Raw genomic sequence first — 24,632 nt, forward strand, 5'->3', positions numbered from 1 at the left:
TGTGGTCCACCGGAGATTCTACCGGTTCCTCAAATCCGGGTGGGGGGGGGGGGCTCGCTGCTTCTCCCCGCGCTACCGGGTGCAGGATCTACAACCGGCGTCACCGCTGGCGGGAGCCTCATCTTCTTGGCGCTGGGGCTAGCTGACTCCAGTTTCCTTGTGGGCGTCGCGCCGAGCTCACGGGTTTGAGCAGAGTAGCCAGAGACGAGCCTAGTGTCAGTGTGAGTGGGGAAGAAGGAGGGATGGGGATTTCTGTAGGAGTGGAAGAAGAGGAGCAGGCGTTTTCTGTATGAGTGAGGAAGAAGGTGAGCGGGGTTTTCTGGACGAGTGAAGAAGATTTGGGAGCGGGGGGAATTGGGTGGGGAGACGAAGCGGGAGAGTGAGTTGTTCGTGTTTATAAGGCCCGCTGCACTAACTACTCGCTTTTTCCCAAGAACCGCTCTCTTCTTTTGCGTTGCTGCATTGGAGCTGGCGCATGGGCTTGGCTGACTGGCCATGCATGCAGGATGCATGTGCCCGCCGGCCACTGCATGCGCCTGGTTTGTTACTAGGCCTATTTAATAGGGTGGTTATGGAGTAAGTTAAGGAGATTTATTTTCTCTGTCTGCATCCACCAAATTAGAGGATGCGGTACTGGATGCAGACACTCACATTAAATTAACATTCAGAAGAACAAAAGTTCAGCATGTCCATGCATCTCAATGATTCACCATACTATAACCAATATACAAAGCTGTGAGAAGGTGTGGAAATAAAGAAAATCGGTCGATGCTTCTCTAAGCAAAGGGCCTCCCTGCACACGCATTAATTTCCTTGGCATGCTTGTTTCTTCTCAAAATGTTGCGAGCACTTTGAGCATGTTGGCAACTCCATAGCTAGCTAGCTGCCTCATCTTGCAATTGATGCTGACACATTTGCAGCAAACACATGAGGCAATAGAGATGACTCAACATGGGTCCATATTGTGTAGTTCCCCTGAAATCATATTCATTGTCCTGAATCTGAAAAGATAGGAAAATAGTAGCTATACTTAAATGGTGTTGCAAAATAGTAGCACATATCAATAGCTCAGCATGACAAAACACGATCATCTGGACGAAGGGGATACTGACCTGCCCGAGGAAGATTACATATAATTTCATAAGTCCTTGGTTGATTTCCACCTTCGGCTGCACTGCTTGTTTGCTCCTCCACACATGACAGGATCGTTCCGCACTGCATTCAGCAAGTCAATGTACGAATAAGCTAATTTCATCTTGCGGTGGTCATTGTACCTAGTTACGAATGTAGGAATACCTGGAGCACCATGAGGTTAGCTGACAGCAGGTAGATGCAGCCATATAAAATTTGTGCGGTGCTACCAAAATTGAGGTTTGTATCCCTACCCGTTATGAGAATTCTTCTTGAAGTTGGTAGAATGTGACGGCTTGTTCTTTGCATCAAACTTGCGTTTCCCATGAGATTTGTTCTTGTTGTTTTGGGGCTGGTTGGGCTGGAAGTTCTTCTCGTGTACCATGTGGGCACTAGAAGCTCCCTCAGCGACCCGAGCACGTGTGTCTTTTGCTCTCGCCTTCTCCTCAAAATCAAGAGTGCTAATGAGATCCAAAACAGAAACCTCATATCTCTTGTTTTTCAGAGAAGTAGCAAAATCGTTCCACGAAGGTGGAAGCTTGGCAATGATGGTCCCAGCAACAAATTTGTCCAGCAACACACACTTAAAGTACTCAAGTTCCTTAGACAGTGACTGTATCTCATGAGTCTGCTGAACAACAGAGTGCTCATCAGTCATCTTGTAGTCACAGAATTGCTCCATGACGTACAACTCGTTGCCAGCGCCCGAGGGCCCAAACGTGACCTCGAGCGCAGCCTACATGTCTTTGCCGCTGTCAAACGACATATATGAATCCACAATGGAATCGTCAAGAACACTCAGCAGGGCGGCTTTGAAGAGGGTATCCATGTTCTGAAAAGCTTCCTGCTGTGTAGGATTAAGATTGCCCTCAGGCTTACCCTTAGTGGCGTCATAGCAGTACATGATCTAAAACCAATATACTGCTCTTGTGCGCCACCTTTTATATTGCACCCCCTTAAAAGTAGGCGGCTTCAAAAGCGCAGCAAAACCACTCGGAGTAAATTGCCTGTAATTAGGTTTTTGGATTGGATTGTTGAATATATGAGCAATTTAGTATGAGATTTAATCCGAATCGACAGTAAATAGATCATGGCGACAATTGCAAACATCAAAGTAATGGTGCGAACTAAACCAGGAGGACAGAATCACATACTGTACAATGGGAGCAGAACCGATGTGGTTGATGTTGTCACTCATGTCGTTGATGAAGAGGTTATCGAGGTCGGGGAACAAGGCTGTCGTTGAGGAAGTCATCGCTGGCAGCAGTCACAAGAGTGTGCTCCCCAAAAACCTGATCGCCCCTCTCCCGTACAAGATCACGAAAGCGCGGGGTTTGGAGGACTGCTATCCCTTCTCGCGGTGCACGCCAGAAGGAGGGCTGGAGAAGAATTGTATGGCGGCGCTAAGATCTGGAACGGTGCGAAATCATATGATACAGCGGCGGCTAGGGTAGAGCATGTCAGGTCGGTCGTGCGAGTATAATAGTAGGCCTTTGGCCCCCAAATCCCACGTCCAAGTCAATAATAGCTCAAAAAAGTCAATAATAGCCCCACCAAGGTTTGTCTCAAAAAACGGAGTAATTAAGGCGTCCGTTAGTCCCTTTAGTATAAATACAATATCATTAATAATGGCCCCACCTTTTGTCTCACAAAGTATGTTGGAGTACAACCGGCTACACGTTTACAATCCGCTTCTCTTCTCTCTCCTCTTCTCTCTCCTTCAACAAAGCACAAATACTATATTTAAATTCTTATAGCCTGCTTATGTCATCTAATTGTAGTACTTGCTCTAAAGTTACTATCCACTGGGTAGTCTGAAATGCCGGGCGTGCAGCGGGTGGTGCCCTCGGTCAGCGCGCCACTTCAACGGCGGAAGCAGTGAGAGGTCACGTCGCCCTGACTTGCCATCAATGTGGAGCGACGGGCTCAGCTGGCACCAGGCGGGAAGCGCGTGCGGGAGGGAGGAGCGGTTTTTGTTGGGCCAAGAAGGTGAGAAACCAACTTGGGATCGGTCCGGACGGGGAAATATCATGTGCTCCCATACTCTGCATATGACACTAGTCTATGTTACTACTCCCTCCTTTCCGGTTTATAGAGATGTTTAGAGTAACATAGTAATATGTTACAGTACAAGTTACTCCCCACTATGACCAGCCTTGGCCTCTCCCAGTGCTCCACCATGTATAGCTGCAAAGCCTGCCATGTAGGCATAAAATATGATGTGGCACCAATAAACTAAGCACCTATGCACTGAAGACTTGAGTTACTAAGCCATTTAATGCACTTAGCACCTCATCTAAAGATCATTAATAGTATAGCCAGTGCCATGTCATCTACAGCCCATCTTATAGTCAACATGTACAAAATAGTAGATCAAAAGAGTGTACTACTACTTTTTTATTCTGTGGCCCACCTTTCATTCTCACAAAGTGCCTAGGAGCACGTGCTAGAGCTGGCTCTTCACGAAGAGCCCGCTTACCTTCTCTCTCCTCTTCTCTTTCCTCCAACTAAGCAGAAATATACTAGTTTATTCCTTATAGCCCGCTGACTAAGCTCTATTGTACTCCATCCGTTTCTTTTTAGTCTGCATATAAGGTTTGGTCAAAGTCAAGCTTTGCATAGTTTGACTAACATTATATTAAAAAATATCAACATTCACAATATGAAATCAAAATTTTCAGATGCACCATGAAATGTATTTTCATATTATATAGTTTAAGTATTGTAGATATTCACATTTTTTAATATAAATTTGGTCAAACTTTGTGTAGGTTGACTTTGACCAAAACTTATACGCGGAGTAAAAAGGAACGGAGGGAGTACTTGCTCTATCACCCCCTTGACCGTGGACCTTGACGGTGTACGTCACCTTGTGTAGAAGATCTCGCCCACATCATCATTAGCATGCAGCCGCCTTGATAGACAACGTGCGCAGAAGGAGTAGAGGCGACTGGGGACGCACCACCACCGCGTCATGGGCACTCCGTATGTGCTCGTGTGCATGCAGCGTGCGTGTTTTTCCATCGGTGCTAGCTCTAAGGCCGAGGCTGCGGTCGTCTTCGTCTCCGACTGCGACTAGTAATTGAGCAATGACGGCAAAGAGGTGCTGCAAGAGATGCGTATGCACCATTGCGTGTGAGCTTCGCCGTAGCACGACGAACCCGACGTCGCCGCGGATGGCGCACGCCTCCATGCAGCCGAGTGTGTGCGCATGCCTGTGTTATTCACGTGCATTCTGCGGCCGAGCATGTGTGCATGCACGTCTTGTGTACGTGCGTTGTGTGCTCCATGCTGTGCGCGTATGTGCATGAGTTGGATCGGATGGAGTTAGTGCGTTGGCTTGTGTACATGCGTGGCTGCATGCGTCCTGTACATGCGAAAAGTTCATGTTATTTTATTTGTTTATAAGTGGGCAGGCGGCAAAAAACAAGGGAAAACGCGCAAGGTTCCTTGCAGACGCTCCACCGCGAGGTTCCTTGCTCCTCCTCGGTCGTCGGGAATCTATGCTCTTCAACTCTTTTCTTTTACGTGACCTTTGTTCATCCTTTTCCCAACACGCGAGACATCTAGCATCAAGGTGCACATGTCATGCAAGAAAATGGAGATAATCAAATAATCAGAGTGTAAGTGAGTCGTGCGGGGGGGAAAGCGGGGGGGAACCCTTTTTCGTAAGTGAGTCGTGCACTTCGATGGCACCTACGCAATATTTTTTTCTCCTCGATGGCACGTGAATAGTGCACGTGCTCAACGACGGAGCACTGGATGGTAGTGTAAGTGCATCTAGTGCCACCCCTAGTTTGGTTTTGGAGTATTGACGATAAACGTGGTTGAGGGACTAATGTGTTTGTGAGAATTGCAGGATAACACAGGTAGTAGTCCCTCCTTGATTCGGTTTACCTACCGGAGATGACCCCTAAAAATGTATGAAGACATTGAAGATAATGGTGGTACGTGAAGACATTCACACTGAAGACTATGACAGAAGAAGACATTGAGTGAAGACTATGGAGCGCGAAGACTTAGTAGTTTCGTTGTTTCTTTTCTTCTTTGTTGAGTCATAGGAACCACCGCACTGTTAAGTGGGGTCCAAGTGAACAAAGTCAGAGTGACTGAAGTGATGCTCAACCAAAATCCTATGTCTTCGAGCGAAGACAATGAGAGGAAATCTTATCCAGAGTCGGATAAGTCAGCTTTACTTGTAGCCCAAGTCAAGCTGTTGCGTGTGTTTGAAATCTGACAGTTGTGACACGTGTCAGTTCCTTAGTGGCCCAGGGTCATTTCGGACAAATCAGGTCGGGTTGCCCAGTGGCTATAAATAGCCCACCCCCTACACCATAAATTGGTGGCTGCTCAGAGTTAGATACGGCTTTTTTCGTTTGAGAGCAACCCACCTCCGAAGCCTTTGAGAGAGAGAATCCTTGCAGGACAAAGCCCAAACCACCCAGAGCCCAGAGAGTGTTTGGCATCACTGAAGTCTTTCTGTCCGCGTGATATGAAGACTTGTTACACTTGAGGACTGTGAATCCTCCAGCTGGTTAGGCGTCGCGTTCTGAGCATCCAAGAGTCATTGTGGATTGCCGGTGAACGAAGTCTGTGAAGGTTTGGAAGTCTACCTTGAAGACTTACCAGAGTGATTGGCGAGGACTGTGTATCCTTAGCTCAAGGGGAATAAGGTGAAGACACGGTCTTCTGAGTTCAATCTCAGCCTCCCTAACCAGACGTACAATTGTCACAGCAACTGGAACTGGTCAAACAAATCCTTGTCTTCACAACACACTAGTTCTATCTCTTACTCTCCTTACTTATAGTTTGTCTTTGTGAAGTCATTGCCTGATTGCTCTGCCTGTTTGACTTCACTGTGTGACTACTTGTTCTGATTGGCTTCATACTATCTGCCACCCTGATCCTTACTACCTAGCTGCTAATAGTCTTCATGCTTTCACTTCATTGAATACTTGACTATGGTTTGTCTAGTGTAGTCAACCTTCCGCTGCATACAAATAGTGTTGTTTCTCCTATTTGTCTTCGAAACTCCCATGTTTTGAAGTCTTTCATAAAAATCGCCTATTCACCCCCCTCTAGTCGATAACTAGCACTTTCAATTGGTATCAGAGCAAGGTACTCCCTTGTTCTGTGTGATTCGGTTTAACCACCTGGAGTTTTAGCTATGTCGACTGCAGGGATAATCAAGGTCTCCGCTGCGTGTCCCATCTTTGATGGCTCTGAATATCCCTACTGGAAGAACATGATGCGCATGCATCTTGAAGCCATTGATGTCGATCTGTGGTATGTCGTCAAGAATGGCGTTCCCAAGACTGGTGAAGGTGTCACCCCCGCTGATGTGAAGAAGTTCATTCAACTGGACTCTACCGCCAAGATCATCATCTGTGGTCATCTGACCAAAGGGTAGTATGGCCGTGTGAGCGCTCTGGAAACGTCGAAGCTAGTGTGAGACTGGCTCTCCAAGGTCAATGAAGGTGTCTCAACACAGCGTGATCAACGAATCAGTACTCTTCGCAACCTCTTCAACCGCTTCAAAGGGCATGACAACGAGAATGTCCAGCTCACGTTTGATCACCTCACTGATATCACCAATGAGCTCACTGCACTCGGTGCAACTGACATTACGAAGCATGAAATTGTGAAGACACTGCTGAGATCTCTCGACAGCTCATTTGACACCTTAGCCCTGATGATACAAGAACACCCTGATTTCAAGACACTCGATCCGTCTGACATACTTGAGAGGTTCAACACACATGAGTACCAGCTATCTGAGAAACGAGATATCTATGGCCCCAACTACGGCCAAACTCGTGCCTTGAAGGCAAAGGCTGCGGCTTCCTCATCTGGAGAAGAATCTGACTGCAATTCTGATGACCCTGAAGACATTGGAAAGGAGCTTGCTATGCTTGTGAAGAAGTTCCAGAGATTCACCAGGAAGAAAAACTTCAAAAAGTCTTCACGATCTAGCTCAAGGGACGATGAAGCTTCCACCTATGACAACAAGAAAAGAACCTGTCACAAGTGCAAGAAACCTGGCCACTACATCTCTGAATGTCCACAGTGGGACAATGAGAAGAAGAAAAAGAAGAACAAATAATATGATTCTGATGACAAGAAGAAGAAGAAGAAATCCTCAAAGTCTTCTTCCAAATCTTCCTCTAAGTCTTCATCACACAAGAAGAGATCATCAGGCAAGGCATGTGCTTTTGTTGGCAAGGAAATGGATTCAGAGGAGGAGTCTGCTTCTGAGGAGGAAGTGGTGGACTCTGAGGAGGAGTCTGACTCTAGTATCGCAAGTCTGGCTCTAGCTACAGCCTATGTCGCCAAGTCCATCTTCAACACTGAAGACAATGACTCCGTCACCAACACTAATGATGAGAACGACTCGGCTCCCACCTATTGCTTCATGGCACGTGGTGCCAAGGTAAACTCTCGCGATGCTTACTTTCAAACATCAAGTGAAGATGACTCTGATGGTGAATCCAAACCCAGCTACAAAAAACTTGCTAAAATTGCAACTGAACAACAGAAAGCTATGGAACATATTCAAAAACTGTTAGACAAAAGCGATGACCCGTTCGACGCGGAAATGACTAAGATGCATTCCTTAATTGAAGACATAAAAAATCTTCATGTTAAGTACCAGGAACTTGAAGGTCGTCATGAAACCCTCTCAACTTCTCATGAAAAGCTTTCCTACGGTTATCTTCAAAGGAAGCAGGAACTTGAGAAATTGCGATCGGGTCATGAAGATCTTCAAAAGGAGAATGAGTCACTTCGCGCTCAACAAATCAGTCCCGCTCAGGAAGGATTTGAACCACCATGTTTAAAATGCATTGAGCGTGATAATACTGTTTCAGTTGCTAGATGTTCTACTGCTCCTGTTGCAATATCTTCAACTGCTGATGTGGTAACTAACCCCTCTGTTGAGGATACCACTACTATTGCTGATGAGAATGCCAGGTTGAAGACACTGATTGAGACAGGGATGTACAAAAGCCTCAAAAGGCATCATACATTATGCGATGTCCTCAAAAAGCAGATTCTGAACCGAAACCCTAGAAAAGAGGGTATTGGGTTCGAGAGGAAAATGAATGTTGATGGGTCGTACTGGAAGCCTGAGCAGTACCCCAAAACCACATGGGTTGCTGCAAAGGAACCTTCAGTAGATCCATCCACCTTATCTGGTTTCACTTGCACTAACCCTATTATCATTGATGAATCCTTTGATGCAAACTATAAAATGTTTAAGAATCATAATGGTGAAGTGTTTGTCAGGTATATTGGGACTAACTGCAGGAATGGACCACCTATGAAGAAGATCTGGGTACCTAAACAGTGTATTGAGAATCTTCCTGTGAATGTCATCCTGACACCACCAAGGAAGAAGACAAAGCCCAGACCTATGGCTTCATATGGCCCAAAGGCTTCACACAAATACAGGACTCACCTGAGTCACCCTAATGCCAATGTTTTGCAGGGAAACCATACTCAGACTTATGAATATGAGTGTGTGTCTTCAAACCGCTATGTTCATAAAACTAAGAACTTTTCTGCTTATTCATATGAGTATCGTTCTTCTCCTGCAAGGCTATTTGCTAGGGCTCCAAAGCCAAAATTCTCAGATGCTGCACTTAGACTCATTGCTTCTAAGCCACCCCTGAAGATGTGGGTGGTTAAGAAGAATTAACTTTCTTTTGCAAGGAAAGGTCTCCAGCCGGAAATCAACGGCGTCCGATGCTATTGCTGGAGACCTAAAACACATTATGGGACGCAGGATAAAATTCCCAAATGGTCTTACTATGTATTTCGTATCTGAATCACTTGCCAGTTATACTATCAGTCCTAACCTTTATCTAAGCTTTGATAATCCTCTTGTGCGTCAAATGTTTATGCTTCACAACACTCTTTGTGAAGCCTATCCTCCTAACTGCACTGTAGGGTACGACACCTCGTGCTTCAGAATGGATTATGGATAGTGGATGCACTAACCACATGACTGGTGATCGAAGTCTTCTCATGGAATCAACCTTACGTCCATGTGACAAAAGTCACATCACATTCGCTGACACTGGTAAAAGCAAGGTATTGGGCCTAGGTAGAGTTGCAATCTCAAGGGATCAGCACATGGACAAAGTGATGCTTGTTGAATCCCTTGGTTTCAACTTAATGTCTGTCTCAATGCTTTGTGACTTAAACATGATTGTGCTATTTGGAAAATATCGCTGCCTTGTACTGATGGAATCTGACAAGTCTCTAGTCTTTGAAGGATATCAAAAAGATGATCTGTATATGGTAGATTTCTTAGCAGGTCCACAGATGGTTGTATGTCTTCTAGCAAAAGCTTCAGAATGCTGGCTTTGGCATCGAAGGCTAGGGCATGCTGGCATGAGGAACTTGCACACTCTCGCGAAGAAGAAGCATGTTGTGGGCATCGAAGGCGTCAAGTTCAAGAAGGATCATTTGTGTGGCGCCTGCGAAGCTGGAAAGATGACAAGAGCCAAGCATCCCTCGAAGACTATCATGACCACGTCTCAACCCTTCGAGCTGCTGCACATGGACTTACTTGGCCCTACTCACTATTCCACTCTCAATGCTACTGCCTGCCTCTATGGCTTCGTCATTGTTGATGATTACTCTCGATACACTTGGGTGCATATAACCCTCTACAAGACTGAAGTGAAGGATGTCTTCAGACGCTTTACCAACCGTGCCATGACAAACTACAATGTCAAGATCAAGCACATCAGAAGCGACAACGGCACTGAGTTCAAGAACACCGGCATCGACCTCTACCTGGATACCATGGGTATCACTCATGAGTTCTCTGCTCCTTACACACCTCAGCAAAATGGCATCGCCGAGCGCAAGAACAGAACTCTTATTAAGATGGCTCGAACGATGCTTGATGAGTACAAGACTCCACCAAAGTTCTGGCCTGAAGCCATTGACACTGCATGCCATGTCATCAACCGTGTTTATCTTCACAAGCTTCTGAAGAAAACCTCCTATGAGCTCCTAACTAGTAAGAAGCCAAACGTAAGTTACCTCAGAGTATTTGGTGCTAGGTGCTGGATCAAGGATCCTCATCACACTTCAAAATTTGCACCGAAAGCACATGAAGGTTTTATGCTTGGTTACAGAAAGGATTCGCACTCCTACAGAGTCTTCAACCTCTTTCACTATAAAGTGGTTGAAACTGTGGATGTGCGGTTCGATGAGACTAACGGCTCGCAAAGAGAGCACCTGCCAAATGTGCTAGATGAGTTATCCCCTAGTGAGTCAATCAAGCAAATGGGAACTAGCGAAATCATACCCTCTGAGAGTCTGTCTGAAGAGGAACTTGTCATTTCTGCCCATGATCAACCTGAAGACAATGCTTAGCGTGAAGACAATTCCCCAAATGATGACAATGATCAGCAAGAGCAAAATCTTCGTCCTGCTCATCCTCGTGTTGCAAATGAAGTACAGATTGAGAAGATTATTGATAGCCTCAATGCACCTGGTCCACTCACTCGTTCAAGAGCCACACAAAGAGCAACACAACTCACCAATTTCTGTGGACACTTTGCATTCGTCTCAATCTTAGAACCCACGAAAGAGACTGAAGCCTTCATGGAACCTGAACGGATTCAAGCCATGCAAGAAGAGCTCCAACAGTTTGAGTTGAGCAATGTGTGGGAACTGGTCAAGGGTCCTGATCCTCGGAAGCACAATGGCACCAAATGGATATATCGCAACAAGCAAGATGAACATGGTCAAGTGGTCAGAAACAAAGCTCGTCTAGTTGCTCAAGGCTACACTCAAGTGGAAGGGATTGACTTTGATGAAACTTTTGCTCCTGTGGCAAGGCTTGAAGCTATTCGCATACTGCTTGCCTATGCAAATCATCACAACATTCTCCTATATCAAAAGGATGTGAAGAGTGCTTTTCTCAATGGAAAGATAGAAGAAGAAGTATATGTTGCACAACCTCCTGGCTTTGAAGATCCAAAACATCCTGATATGGTGTACAAGCTCAACAAGGCACTGTATGGCCTCAAACAAGCCCCTCGCGCTTGGTATGATACGCTCAAGGACTTCCTGAAGAGCAAAGGCTTCAAACCTGGTTCACTGGACCCTACTCTCTTCACGAAGACTTATGACGGTGAACTGTTTGTGTGCCAAATATATGTGGATCACATTATCTTCGGCTGCACCAACAAGAAATACAGTGATGAGTTTGGTCATATGATGCAAGAGCAATATCAGATGTCCATGATGGGTGAACTGAAGTTCTTTCTGGGTCTCCAAATCCATCAGCAATGCAACGACATCTTCGTCTCTCAAGAAAAATATCTCAAAGATTGCCTGAAGAAGTTTGGAATGCAAGACTGCAAAGGATACACGACGCCAATGCCAACCAAAAGTCATCTGGGTCCCGACGACAATGGTAAAGAATTCGACCAAAAGGTATACCGCTCCATGATTGGTTCTTGCTTTATATATGTGCATCTAGGCCAAATATAATGCTTAGTGTTTGCATGTGTGCCCGATTCCAAGCGGCACCAAAGGAATCGCATCACTTAACTGTGAAGCGAATACTTCGATATTTGGTTTACACCCCAACACTAGGATTATGGTAGCCAAAGGGCTCAGAGTTTGATCTAGTTGGATTCTCAGATGCTAATTATGCTGGTGACAAGGTTGATCGCAAGTCCACATCAGGCACATGACACTTTCTGGGACGATCACTTGTCTGTTGGTCTTCAAAGAAGCAGAATTGTGTATCTCTCTCCACTGCTGAATCTGAATACATTGTTGCTGGATCTTGCTGTGCTCAGCTTCTCTGGATGAAGCAAACTCTCAAGGACTATGGTATACACCTGAAGAATGTGCCTCTCTACTGTGACAATGAGAGTGCCATATCAAGATTGCCAACAATCCAGTTCAACACTCGAAGAAAAAGCATATTGAGATTCGTCATCACTTCCTCAGAGATCATGTTATGAAGGAAGACACTGATATCATCCACGTCAAGATAGAAGAGCAGTTGGCTGATATCTTCACTAAGCCCTTGGATGAGAAAAGGTTTTGCAAGTTGCGGTGTGAGCTAAATATCTTGGAATCCTTGAATGTCCTATGATTAGGCACACATCCTAACACCTATGCAGTTTGATGACTTAGATGTGCAACACACGAAGTAATGTATATCTTCAATCAATGAAGACATACACTCTAACTATGAATACATTAATGTGGAAATTGACTTCAGAGCGCCACGATAATTGTGCGACGTATCTGGGTCTAATAATTCCTATACGGTGGGTAACGCCACCACCAAAATCTTACTAAGTGTTTTCTCATGGCGCCATATTTGCAAAGTCTTCGCAATTGATTTAACTTCAACATTAATTTGATCTCGTGATTACTGATTTGGCTGTACTCTGTTATATATATACATTGTATTCTGTCCTCTACAACATTCACTTATAGCTATGTCTTCTTGTTTGAATCTTTTGAACTAAGTGAATGTGATCGGACCCTAACCTCTCTATGCTTTCTACCTCAAGCTCTATCTATCCAGATCATATGCATTCTGTTGAAACTCTTGAATGTATTCTCTGTGTCCTTGTCAGCAGAAGATACAGTGACAAACATTTGTATCTAGCTTTAATGACATATCCTTTTGCCTGAAACCCGGAGAATGCGGAATGACCACCCTGACAATCCAGGCGTGCGTGGGAACGTGGAACAACTCTTAATGAGTTGCATGTTCGCCACGTGTCCATCAGATGTGAACCGCCAGGGGCACCTACGTAATTGCATTGTGCTGTCTCATCTCGGTAAAAAATCCTTCTTCCTCCTTCGCCATCTCTTGCAAACCCTAGCGCCTACGCTAGCTCTCGATGCCGCCGACGATGAAGCGTTTAGCTACCGCGACCTGCTCGACGCCGTCCTCACGCCGGCCGCAGACCTCGTCTTCTCCGCCGTCGCCATAGGTGTCTTCCGTCGCCAAGTTAGGGCAAGGGAGATCGAACTGCTCGGCATCCATCTTCACTCCATCTAGCAGTTCTTTGTGTGGTAATAAAAGTTTACTTTTTACCGTCTTTTTGATCTGATAGATTCATCCCTTCCTACCAAAAGTGGTTTCTAGATCTTCGAACATGAATCTATCTCTTTCTGCATCTCATATTCTCCCTAGTATATTCACTTATGCTTATTCACAAGTTAGATTCCTCACTGGTACTTATTCTTGGATTTGTACAACTCTGGAACCAACTCTCATCATATAAGTGAATGTCTTCGCTTTATGAGGTCAATGTCTTCAAACTGATTTATCTTCAAAATCTTCTGAGAATGCATATGACCTCTTCCCCTTCCCTCGCACCTTTAATGCTGTCATAGGTACATGTCCGTGGGAGAATCCCTTGGTTCTCATAGTCTGCATTCGTTTGCAGAATTCTTGCAGAGTCACATCAACTCACCTGAAGCGAGTTCCTGTCAGTCCAGCCATTTGAAGCCATTGCACGTACTGAAGCCTTTCAGTTTACACTTCATGGCAACTGAAAAGTCAGCAAGAAAGGGAGGCAGACAGCATCGTGGTAACACCTCCAAGGACTTACCTCCAGATTTGCACGAGATGTACAAAACTGATCCAGAAGAAACCTATACTGAACGCAAGAATCGAATCCAATGGATTCGAAGATATTGGGCAGAAGAATGGTTCAGATATCACTTCATCACCAAAGAATATGCAGAGAAGAATGCCATCAAGGCACCCCGGGGTGATATTTTGTACAAAAATCTTCCACCCAGGACTCAGGCTGAAGCTATTGAGCAAGGTTTCTATCCTTGCATGGTGCGCGGACCACAGCCTAAGAATGCTGAACCGTCTTCACTACTCTGGTGTCGTGAAGACAGTCTGTTCAAGCGCAACTACCAGTTCGCCAAAGACTCAGCTGCAAAGAACAAGAAGGATCTGGGGCTTGACTTCAATCCTGGTCCCTCCTCACTTCGGGACAATGGCACCTGTGAAGCCAATGAAAACAGGATTGGCCCCTTCTACAACCTTGTTGGCCTCATCACTCACATTACTGTTCAAGGTGCCAAAGTGGATCATTCTGATGATGATTCTCACACCGACGAAGCTCCAGCTCCTACTCCAAAGCCTCAGAAGCAAAAGAAGACTAAAGCTTCAAAACCATCTGCTGCTCCAAAGGTTTTGAGAGCGAAGCTTTTGGCAACTGCCCCTTCTGCTCCCAGCAATAACTCTGAAGATCTCTCTCGCATCTCCATGAGGCGTGAGAAGCCACAGAAGACACCAGCTCAGCAACTGAGTCATGCACTGACGCCTGCAGCCATTCTGAGGAATGAATCTGAACCCATTGACTTGTCTTCAGATGAAGAATTTGGTGAAGATGCTCTGGAGCAGCTGATCAAGAGCAAGAAAGAGGCGGAGATCTTCAATGATCTGCCCCTCTTTGATGTAAACATTCTGAAGAACTTCATTGATGAGTGGTTTGATAATCAAGATCTCAGCTTTGATGACCTTCAGCTCCCCATTGGCGTCAGCGTTGCTTTCCAAGGCGCCATTGCTCCTGAGCTTGCTCTGGCTCAGCGCATAGTTGAACTGAAGCGAAAGATAGACTTTGAGAAGGAACAGTTCAAGAAGCATGTAGCCAAGCTGAATGTGGCTGATGTGCAAAAGTTCAAGGTGATGCTTAATGACCTCAAGGAGTCGTTTTGGAAGAAACGCGAGGAAGCCAAAGGCTCTAGAGAGCGCATGAAAGCACTCGCAGACAAATGCGTACAAGCCTACAATGAAGCTGAAAAGCGCAAAGCACTTGGCCGCCCTGGCATTGACCCCTCAATGGCTGCCAAGAAAAAGAAGTCATCTGAAGCCAACACTGAAGCACCACGGCAGGAAGAACCACACATTGTCTTCCCTGCCAGCATGCACGGCTCGAAGCCCAAGGCTCCTTCAGTGGCTTCTGAACAGAAGAAAACCAAGGCAACTGAAGCCGAAGCCAGGAAGCGAAAAACCAAGTGCACCACTGACGAAGCACCACCCCCTAAGAAGAGAAAAACCAAGAAGAGAGATCGGGCTGCTCCTATAGAGCCCCTTGTTGTTGAACCCCTTGCCTTTGTTCCCCCTCCGTCTATAAACCAAGAGCGTCGAATGATTGTTCATGAGCCTGCTTCCACAAAGGCTCCTGAAGCTCAAGAAGTTCCAGTCATCGACCCCATCGCGACTGAAGACATTGTTCAAGATGATATAGTTCTTCCTCAGATCGAGCGCCCATCGGTATCATCGCCTGTTCAAACAAACAATGAGCTTATCAGTATTGGTCGTCCTTTGACGCCGATCTCACAAGATGCATTGTGGGCTGATCGCCCCCAGCAAACTACCCCACATCAAGACTCACCAAGTACACCCCAACCGTCATCTGTGCCCGTCATCAGCCCCATGTCCAATGATGACAACTACATGGAGACATCACCATCACCAAAGGCGTTGCCCGTATTCCAACGACTTTGCAAAGGCCTGAGGCCATCTGTCTCCATGACCACCATCACAGAAGAGGGCTCCAACTTGTCAAGTTCAGTGGCACGTCAAGTCTTCTCTGAAGACAATCCTTCTGTGACGGTCCCTGTGTTTGAAGCCAATGCTGCTGAAGACCCTCCGGCTGCATCAGCCGGAGCAACACAAGAAGAAGAGCATGTCGCTACTCCCCCTGCAACTCAAGAAGAAGTTAATGAAGAGAACCAGTCTATGGCAGAACCTCCAGCTATTCAAGTGGAGGGTGAGAATCCTGAGGCTGCCACAACTGACATTCCTGAAGCCAATGACGTTGTCATGGCCGAAGCCAATGTGGAGCCTATAGTGGGCAATGCACCAGTGGTGAATGAAGCCCGTGAAGCAGCTGAAGTCAATGCTGCACCTGACACAAATCTGCAGCCTAAAGTCAATGCCACTACTCTGTTCCGCCTCCAAGGCCACATGCCATCGAGCAAGCATACAATTATGGCCAACTTGTCACTGTCAGATGGCCTATTCTGATTCCTCCACCTGCTGCTGGTCCCCAATTTGATTACCATATCGAGCACAGGCCTCAGGTTCAGAATCCAAACCCAAGACTGCCCAGATTTCCAGGTACTGCCACTTCACCAGGATCTTTCCATGTCAACGGCTTCATTGCACACAACACCTTCTTTGATAGCGATAAGAACCCCTACACCAGGCCCAAGATTTCATCTGATCGGTTATGGAGATATCAGCAGCGCAACTATTATTCATGCATTCTGTACAACCAAGGCTGCATATTTCCGCATATGCGCCTTGACACTGAAGCCATAGCTGGCATGCCCTGCTTAGAAGAAGCTCTAGATTGCTTCAGAGAGGCTGGCTTACCGCATTTCGTCACTGATAACGAGCAATGGAATGAAGAGTTGCTGCTTCAATTCTTCGCCACTCTTCATATCAGAGGCTACAACAGGGATCCTAAGACTTGGGTCCTTGAGTGGATGACAGGAAATGTCCATCATGAAGCCAAAGCATTTGATGTCAATGAGCTTACTGGCCTGCCCACTCCAGGTGATCTCTATGAACCTGGTTGTCAGCTTCACACTGCAGCTGTGGAAAGCATCTTTCACAAGCCAGAACCCGACATGAGCTAGATGCTCAGTATGATGAAACCATTGCCTCCAGATGCAGAATATCCTACGGAGTTCTTTGTTGAAGACCTTGAGTATCTACCACGCACAATCTATCACATCATAAGGCAAACTCTCTGGCCCATCAAAGGACATTCTCCAAAGGCTAAGCTAGAAGGTGCAATGAAGACATTGGTGTTCCATATTCTTCATGGCAAATGCTTCAATGCACAAGATTTCTTCATCCGCCAACTTGCTGCATCAGGATCTGACATTTTTGGCTTGAAGTTCTATGCTCCATGGATCATGCGTCTGATCAAGCTTCACACTGCCTTCAACTATCAGCCATCTGCATGCAACCAGATTGTCTTCTTGCCAGATGTCGATATGTCTCTTGAAGCCATCTATCCAGAGCCTGACAAGGAGCCACTTTATCTTCATAACATTGATCGTCAGAGCTTCACTCAGCCCATTGAAGGTGTGCTGGCTGCCACTCGAGTCTATCCGTTGGCTGATACTACACGTGCACCTCACCATGCCCAAACCGAAGCCACTGACAGCATAATTGCTCAACGGCCTCGAAAGCGATCTCGTGTTCTCAATGACCGAGAGCTTCTCGTTGGCCTGCATCAAAAGCAGGATAGGCATCATGATTGGCTCAAGCGCCAGATGCAGAGCATCATGACTAACGTCAACCGCATTCGCAACCTTGCAACCAAGAATGCCTTTGTCGCGCATGAAACCTGTCGACGCACATGGAAAGGGCTGACGCTTATGTGTGCTGAGGAAGATCTTCAGGAAGATTGCTTCTTAGAACGATTCAAGTTTGATTCCACTCCGCCCAGAAATGCTGTTCTGCGGTGCACTCCATCTCTTTAAGACTCAGAGTACTCCTCTTCTGCTGCAACCGTGAATGCTCGTGTGATTGATGATCAAGATGATGCTAGTTCGCCACCTCCAACACATATCGACACTGCTCCAAGTTCGTTTGCACCGCCAAACCTTGACACCAACCCTATATCTTCTCCTACTCCTTCTGGGAACGAGTAGAGGCTCACTGTCTTCAACCCTTTTTGGTCCTTACTGACAAAAGGGGGAGAAGCTATGAGTTGATAGTCTTCAAGCGGGTTCATATGGGTGGTTGTATTATATTTTGCCTAGTGTTTACAACTCTTGCTCTTGATACATTTGGTTCTTTGAGTTGTAACACTTAAACTCGATGGTCGTCTGCTACTTATTTGCTATTTTGTGATGCGATGATAAATTCCGCATGTGCGATGATAACTTCCGCACTTAAATCATTTTGCAGACGTCCATTTTTCATTATGCATGTCATTATCTTCGTTACATCGAATCATGCATGATGATTTGTCTTCATAAGTTGAAGAGGATCACCACAAGTAGAACCTGCCATGTGCATTTGCACTCCAAAAGCAAATTATTTATATGCACATCTTCAGGGGGAGCCTTTTGCTACTTACGAAGACAATACCTCATCCTTTAACATTTCACATATTTATATCCCCGTTGAAAACTTCAACCAGTTTGTCATCAATCACCAAAAAGGGGGAGATTGTAAGTACATCTAGTGCCACCCCTAGTTTGGTTTTGGAGTATTGACGACAAACGTGGTTGAGGAACTAATGTGTTTGTGAGAATTGCAGGATAACACAGGTAGTAGTCCCTCCTTGATTCGGTTTACCTACCGGAGATGACCCCTAAAAATGTATGAAGACATTGAAGATAATGGTGGTACATGAAGACATTCACACTGAAGACTATGACAGAAGAAGACATTGAGTGAAGACTATGGAGCGTGAAGACTTAGTAGTTTCGTTGTTTCTTTTCTTCTTTGTTGAGTCATAGGAACCACCGCACTGTTAAGTGGGGTCCAAGTGAACAAAGTCAGAGTGACTGAAGTGATGCTCAACGAAAATCCTATGTCTTCGAGCGAAGACAATGAGAGCAAATCTTATCCAGAGTCGGATAAGTCAGCTTTACTTGTACCCCAAGTCAAGCTACCGCGTGTGTTTGAAATCTGACCGTTGTGACACGTGTCAGTTCCTTAGTGACCCAGGGTCATTTCAGACAAATCAGGTCGGGTTGCCTAGTGGCTATAAATAGCCCACCCCCTACACCATAAATTGGTGGCTGCTCAGAGTTAGATACGGCTTTTGTCGTTTGAGAGCAACCCACCTTCGAAGCCTTTGAGAGAGAGAATCCTTGCGAGGACAAAGCCCAAACCACCCAGAGCCCAGAGAGTGTTTGGCATCACTGAAGTCTTTCTGTCCGCGTGATATGAAGATTTGTTACACTTGAGGAATGTGAATCCTCCAGCCGGTTAGGCGTCGCGTTCTGAGAATCCAAGAGTCATTGTGGATTGCCGGTGAACGAAGTCTGTGAAGGTTTGGAAGTCTACCTTGAAGACTTACTAGAGTGATTGGGCGAGGACTGTGTGTCCTTAGCTCAAGGGGAATAAGGTGAGGACACGGTCTTCTGAGTTCAAACTCAGCCTCCCTAACCAAACGTACAGTTGTCACAGCAACTGGAACTGGTCGAACAAATCCTTGTCTTCACAACACACTGGTTCTATCTCTTACTCTCCTTACTTACAGTTTGTCTTTGTGAAGTCATTGCCTGATTGATCTGCCCGTTTGACTTCACTGTGTGACTACTTGTTCTGATTGGCTTCATACTATCTTCCACCCTGATCCTTACTACCTAGCTGCTAATAGTCTTCATGCTTTCACTTCATTGAATACTTGACTATGGTTTGTCTAGTGTAGTCAACCTTCCGCTACATACGAATAGTGCTGTTTCTCCTGTTTGTCTTCGAAACTCCCATGTTTTGAAGTCTTTCATAAAAATCGCCTATTCACCCCCTCTCTAGTCGATAACTAGCACTTTCAGGTAGCAATGACATGGTCAGGCCTTTTTTGGAGAGAGTATGTACTACTAGTAAATAACTTTGATGTGGCACGTCAACTCGCAGAACGATGAGAAGCTTGATTACGCCTTCTCCCTCGCCAACGCGTGCGCGGTGGCTCGCAGCACGAGGAGAAACTTTTGCTTACAAGCGGTGGACGTCCAGCAGTTCATTTGGTGTCAGATTGCCAGAAGCACTACTATAGAACCATCGACTTCCGGAAGAGGCGAAGAGCCAAGCGCAAGGTCACCTACTAACCTTAGGCTAGGCATAGTGGGAGTAATATAAGTAGGGGTACCTCCTTTTTTTATTCTAGAAACAACCACACGCGAATATCAAGGTGCTGGTTACGTAGAACAAATTTCCTGCAGTCCGTGCTCAGCCCTCCTCTATCTCTCTTCTCACCCAACCAGCGGATGGCACGGAGCCCATCGTCTGTTTGCTCACATGCGGCCCCACATGTCAGTGAAAACGCAAGAGGACCCACTGAACCTGCACATCTTTCACCTCGACATGCTGGTGATGAAAAACAAATCCAATAAAGATCTTCGGTGGCGGCTTTTGGAGTTACTCAAGAGTAGTAAGATTCTATTTACAGTTTAACCCAAGATGCACATCTTGTGGCTTCAAGTACCACTCTATTTTCTTTCATGACACGACCTAGATGCTGGATGTCCCACGTGTCGGCAAAAGGAGGAAGAACCCGACCAAATCTTCGGTTGTGCTCTCGGATTAGACTAGTTGTGCTAACTTAAAAAATTTATTGTGTACTCCCACCGTTCCAAAATACTTGACTTCCATTTGTCCAAAAATGGATGTACCTATATACTAAAACATGTCTAGATACATATATTTTGACAAATAGAAGGCATGTATTTTGCAACGGAGGGAGTAGAATGGATGCAAGTTTTTGTATTGGGAAGAAGAGTACATCCATATATTGATAGAGCGTTGGAGTTGGCCTTACAAGTAGGACCGCAGTTGAGGAAACCGACTATCGGCAAACCCCCACCTCGCCTGCCGCGCAATGGCTGAGTTAGAGAAATGATGAGGTTGAAGAGATTGCTCTAGCACGGACTCTAAGAAATATGGTGTCAGATGGAAGTCATGCCGGTGGCGTGTGCCATACTCCTGGGCGTGAATGCTTGTTCTGGCCAATGCCACCCTACTACTCCTACTACTTACTTATATAGTACCTAGTATCGAGGATTCGAGGTGCTGGTTACATACAATATGGCTACAGTAAAAACACCCACACGACGCGCGAAGCATGTGAAGCTAGTACAAATAGTGTACTACTATTGTTGATTGGCCTCATCGGATAACCTGTTGCAATGCACGTACAATTATGTATTCAGAAAATACTTTTTTGCCTCGTCGCACCACTCACTCACAGAAGCAACTCAAAAGCCATTCATAAATTTAGTAAGTTTATCACAGACATATCATTTTATTACATACAACAGGTCATCAACCCACATCGACAACGAGGATACATTATAAATACTGAAGTTTTCACCACACAACAAATAACAAGCAATGAAATGAACTTCAACTCAACCATTCCTCGGCATTGGAAACGCTTGCTTTGAACCACAAGTGATTCTCTGAGATGGGCCATCTATTGTCGATATCGAGACCAACGCAGGACTGATCATCCAGGCTGAAGTGGCCTACTATATCCGTACCAGGGTAGGGAACCACCCTAATGTCCGAGGTATATACACAGTTGCTTCTCATAAATGGTACTAGTAACGTTGTGTCAACAGCAGTTGGATCGCCTTTCATCATCATCAGATAGTTTTGTCCAAGGAAGAGTGAGTTTTCTCCAAGACTGTCACATCCCTAGCTTCTGGCAATGCACTAGGCTAACTCCATGTGTGCATCATGTTTAAACTTTGAAAGAAACTTGAAATGGGGATTGCCTAAACCCTAGCATTAAAGGAATTCACTAGGTTCAACTAAAATATTTCCAGTAATTCCAAATGGCTTTCAAAAATGTTCATCATTCTTGGAAAATGCTGGAAACAGTAGCCAGAGGTGATGCCCATTTTTCCATGACATATTTGGGATCTGAATTAAATCATACTCTATTTGAATTTGGGCATTTAAATTCGATAAAATATTTAAAATGTCCAAATAATCCTAAACTGAAATGTTCCATGTTGGATATATTCCAAACAGTGGCCATGAGCAGTTTTGTGATTTTTGAGTGCGCCTAAGTATTTTTTAATAAAGCCCTAAATTTTATAGAAAATAGAAAACAGGAAATAAAACAGAGCAACCTTACCTGGACTTACCTTGAGGCCCACCAGGGATACCAGTCCACCTGCGCGGCCCGTTACTGTGCAGCCCAGCTGCCAGTCATCTTCCTCCCCCTCGCCCCGAAGCAGCTGTGTGCTGGACGCACGCGCGTCAACGCCGGCCACCTCCTGCTTCGCGCTGGAGGCCTCTCCTTCGTCCTAATCCGCCTCTCGCGACGGCGCGCAGCCCTCTCAACCCTCTCTCACTCTCCCTCGACCTTGTCCCCTCCTCTGTCCCGCTCCTCTCTCCACCGAACGGAGCCGTCGCCACCGTCGCTGTTCGTCGTGGCCACCGACCTCCCCACGCCATGCCAGATAGCCCACGAGCACCGCCTCGCTGCGGCGCACCTCTACACCCAGTCCCACGAGCCCGGACGCCTTGAAGAGACGCCTTCGAGCTCGTCTCCTACCTCGGACTCGCCCGTCGCCTTTGCCCGATTCGTTGAACTCCGGTCGCCTCCGAGCTCGCTGACCACCTCTTCCTCTCCACTGTGAGATTCTACGCCTCCCCTCTCTCTCCCCGTGCTCGATTTCACCGTGTAGCCGTCGTCTCTGTCAATCCCGAGAACCCGTCGCCGCCGGCTGTGTCGCCACCGTGGCTAGAGCTCACACACGTTGCGTCTGAGCATACCCCACCACAGGGTCAAACCCCAGTCAGCGCTAGTTTTGACCGTGGTTTAGTTCCTGGGCAATGACACGCGGGTCCCACCAGTCAGAGTTGACCCCGGTCAACTCGGCTGACCTGCTGACGCAGTAGTGACACAATGCTGATGTCATTAATCATTTTCTCTTTAAAACTAATTAGGAAATTCCAGAAATGCCCAAAACTTCTAAAATTCATAGGAAATCAACCGTAGCTCCAAATGCAAAGATTTATATATGAAAAATGATTAGAAAAATCCACTCTATCCATCTGTACTATTTTCATGCATGTTAGAACAACTTATGACTACTGTTTAGGATAAATGATATGAATGGCATTTGAATATCCACATATGGAGTTTGAATTTGAATCTTAGATTCAAACCAACTCCATTTAACTTGCTGCTAGTTGCATTAGCCCAAACCACAGCATATTGCCATGTCATGATCATGCATCATATTGTGGATTGCATTGATTGTGTTCTTCTTTGTTTGTCGGTGCTTGTCCCCTCTCGGTAGATGTGGTTCCGACGATGAGTTCGATGACACCAATGAAGAACTATACTATCTTCAGAAGTGCCAGGCAAGCAAAACCCCCTTGTTCATTCTGATACAATTCCACTCTCTCGCTTCTGCTCTCTTTTACTGCATTAGGACAACAACGATCCATCTGTTACTTGCTGCGGTAGTTGAACCCCTTTATCCTCTGCATGACCTATCATTGCCACAGTAAATAGATGAAACCCACTAGCATGAGTAGGAGTTGTTTGATCCATGTTGTGCCTACTCATTCATGCTTGTTTGTCATGCCTGCTACTGCTTAGAGTTGAGTCAGGTCTGATTCATCGGGAATGAATCAGAGGTGTGTGAACATGTCCTTCTGTGTGTGAGCTAAGTGTGTGAACACGATTTGGTAAAGGTAGCGGTGAGAGGCCATGTAGGAGTACATGGTGGGTTGTCTCATTGAAGCCGTCCTTAGGAACTGAGTTCTGTGTTTGTGATCCATGATTCAGCTACTACCATGCATTGGGCCCTGAAATATGACCCCGCTCGACTTCTTATTCACCCTTGTCCTCTGTCCAGGAGTTGCAAGTAGTTTCTGGTGTTTGTAGTATGCTGGAGGCCATGCGCAGCGCTGACCGGAGGGGTGGGCTGTGATGCGGTAGGCACGTGGCCGGGTAAACCGGGCGCCCGTTTGGTGTCACGGAACCCTGTACACATCGTTCGGGGCCGTATGTGGAAACCTTGGACAGACTCCATGAATAGGCGATAAACCTGGACTAGAGACTTGAGTGTTTAGGTAGGTCGTGGTCTACACCCACGTCGGCTTTCGCTTGAAGTCTACCGAGCACATGTCGTGTGCAGACGCTAAGTGGTGGAAACATGCATGAAGAAGTACACCCCTGCAGGGTTATAAATGATCTATTCGAATAGCCGTGTCCGCGGTAAATGACTTCTGGGTTGCCTATAACAGTTCATAGACAAGTGAAAGTGGATACTCTAAAATACGCAAGATAAGCGTGAGTGCCATGGATGGCATTCTCGTAGGGAGACGGGAGCGGATCCATAGTGGTGTATTGATATGGTGAATATGTGGACTCGTGTGCGCCACCTCAAAAGAGTTAATTGCAGTAGTAGTTCAGGATAGCCACCGAGTCAAAGCTGGCTTGCTGCAGTTAAACCCCCCCATCCCCTTTGTTGATAATGATGCATATGTAGTTAGTTCTGATGTAAGTCTTGCTGGGTACATTTGTACTCACGTTTGCTTATTTTATGTTTTGCAGAGAGACTTCGGTCTCGCTAGTAGTTCCGCGTGGACTTCGACGTTTAGCTTGTTACCTCAGCTACGATCTTGTGCCCTCGGCAGGATCTAGTAGATAGTCAGGCTTCTTAGCCTTTTTCATTTGTAGATGTCTGTACTCAGACATGTTAAGCTTCCGCTTGTGCTTTGACTTGTATACTATGAATGCTGGGTCGAGAGACCCATG

Source organism: Triticum dicoccoides, chromosome 7B, assembly GCF_002162155.2.
Source record: "Triticum dicoccoides isolate Atlit2015 ecotype Zavitan chromosome 7B, WEW_v2.0, whole genome shotgun sequence".
NCBI lineage: Eukaryota > Viridiplantae > Streptophyta > Magnoliopsida > Poales > Poaceae > Triticum > Triticum dicoccoides.